At 45.1% G+C, this 2,500-nt stretch overlaps 1 protein-coding gene across 3 annotated transcripts in view; it reads right to left on the reverse strand.

The window, feature by feature from the left end:
• LOC105897687 (ATP-citrate synthase) overlaps positions 1-2,500 on the reverse strand; it is a 31,392-nt gene that overhangs the window by 28,446 nt on the left and 446 nt on the right. The window lies entirely within an intron of this gene.

The following is a 2,500-nucleotide window of genomic DNA, read 5'->3' on the forward strand; positions in this document are numbered from 1 at the left end:
ATTTGCAGGGATAAAGTGAATGGAGTGGGAGGAGTTAAAGTAACACTATGTCACAATTCTACCTTAAAATAACAACTTGAAAAAAATTGTGCCGCTACAATTACTTTTAATATGGAGAATGGCCTCTCCGCCATTGCCATCGGGGGTCTGTAGGGAAATGACTGCGGTCTGTAGGATTTCTGGATCCGCCCGGCCCTTTGTGTCTGCGCATGCGCGACTAGGATCGGGTAGCGGTTTCGATTCAGAGCTAGCCATCTTTCTGCTGGATTAGTAAGTAGTTTATTTGCTGTCCTGCTTTGTCTTGTCTTGCACTTGCTTGATGTTTGACTGTGTTAGCAAAGTTGTTGACTCGCTAGTTTGTCGTAAACGAGGAAAGCCAATTTCAACAGGTTTCGCCGCTAGGGAGAGCTCTAGAGCTCCAAGCCAAAAACTTCTTAGTGCTGCTTTAATGGAGTGGTCTAAAGCCATAGAACTGATGATGTATTTTAAGGGCGTGTTCTAAAGCCATAGAACTGATGATGTATTTTAAGGGCGTGGTCTAAAGCCATAGAACTGATGGTGTATTTTAAGGAGTGGCAGCCAGAGGGAATGAAGAATGGGTTTATTCGAAAGTATAAAAAAATAAGATACATTATAATTGTATACCTATATAAGATATATATAAATGTATATTATATAAAAATGTAGACATCATTATAATATAAGAGATATAAAATTATAATATAAGATGTCATCGTCCACACAAGCATACCAAAACACACACCCACACGCAGGTGCTCCTGAACACCCAAACTCAATTGTGTGTGTGTGTGTGTGTGTGTGTGTGTGCGCACACACCCTCTCTTCACAACTCATTCTGAAATTAGCTGTCAGGCTTGTCAAGGCGTTCCAGCTGAGCAGGTAGAACTGGCTGGCAGGTTATGTTATTGACACACACACCCACACCCCCCCACACACACACACACACACACACACCCCCTTCCTCCCTCCCTATCCCCCTTGATGGAAGTGCCTGTTGGCCCAGCCTGCCATCTCTGTGCAGCTCACGCACCAGAGCACTCACAAAACTCAATCAGTTTAAGCCTTCCAGTACCTGCGACACTTTCTCTCCCTCTCTCCCCTTCTCTCTCTCTCCCTCTCTTTCGCTCTCCCTCTTTCTCCCTCTCTCCCCTTCTCTCTCTCCTAGAGACAGAGCCAGAATGAGATGGCATTTTATGGGAGGAGGAGACCTTTTACACACACACACACACACACACACACACACAGAGCCAAGTAGTCATTAGAACAGACATGAGTGAGTGAGTGACACATACACACTGACACACACACACACACAGACACACACAGACACACACACTGACACACACACTGACACCCACACACACACACTAAACCAGTCATCTTATTACGCCCTGGGCCTTAAAACTCGCCAGGTTATCCGTCAGGTTGAGGAGGAAATGAAATGCGAAAGATGGCGATTGTCACTGAATGGTGAAGCCATCGAGACAAATCAGTTATGAGGTTGGCAAAGGCGCAGCTCAACTCATGTTTTTTATCATTAAGTTAGTAGGGACAGCTAAGTGTATATACACACACACACACACACCGTTAGTAGGGACAGCTAAGTGTATACACACACACACACACACACACAAACACACACAGCGTTAGGACAGCTAAGTAGTGTGTTTGCCCCGGGCTCGGGAGTTATGCTACGTATTGTCTCGATCGTCTCACGAGCTGACCGAGTGTCCATTATCCTTCGCTTCCCCCGGCTACGTGTTCGCTAGACTGTCTCCTTTTCAAGGCCACTGATAGCGAAGTAGATGTTTCTGATGCAAAAGGATCTTACGAAGTACAAGAACACAGCCATTATTACGAACAGTACTGCGTGGACTCACCGGAAGAGTCGTGTCCAATGTTGTCAGTTATGTCAGTAAACTAGCGCTACTTGTTCAAGTTAGTAATGTAAGGTCCCGATCTACTACACAGAAAATTCGAAGTAATAAACACTAAAATGGTCAGACACTAACTGTCGATACAGTCACTACGCTGATCAACCATTCGTTAATGAGCTAAACTACTCCAAGAGACACCGTGAATTTGAGAAGATGACCAGCTATGTGTTGATAAACTTCTGATCAGGAATCCGGATGGTATAGAGCGTTGCCGGTCAATATAACCAAAAGGCTAATCATCTATATTAGCAAGCTAGCTTCCTCCACAGCTGTGCCGTTTGACATGTTGCATCCCCGATGGCAAAAGACAAGTAGACCGGTGTCGGCTCACTAGGGGCAGAGCTGGCGGTCTGCCGGCTGTTTGCTCATCAGTATCGGACACTCGGTGAGTTACAGACAAACGGCCCACAGTCCCACTCGCTTTCAAAACCTTTTTATTTAAATCTGTATGTGTTTAAATACTTCAGTCATTTTTACCATCCTTCGACATTTGTATAGATGTTACCAGTGCGTGCCAGCATTCTAGTGCCACGAACTTCTGT

This window comes from Clupea harengus, chromosome 1 (genome assembly GCF_900700415.2).
Source record: "Clupea harengus chromosome 1, Ch_v2.0.2, whole genome shotgun sequence".
Taxonomy (NCBI): domain Eukaryota; kingdom Metazoa; phylum Chordata; class Actinopteri; order Clupeiformes; family Clupeidae; genus Clupea; species Clupea harengus.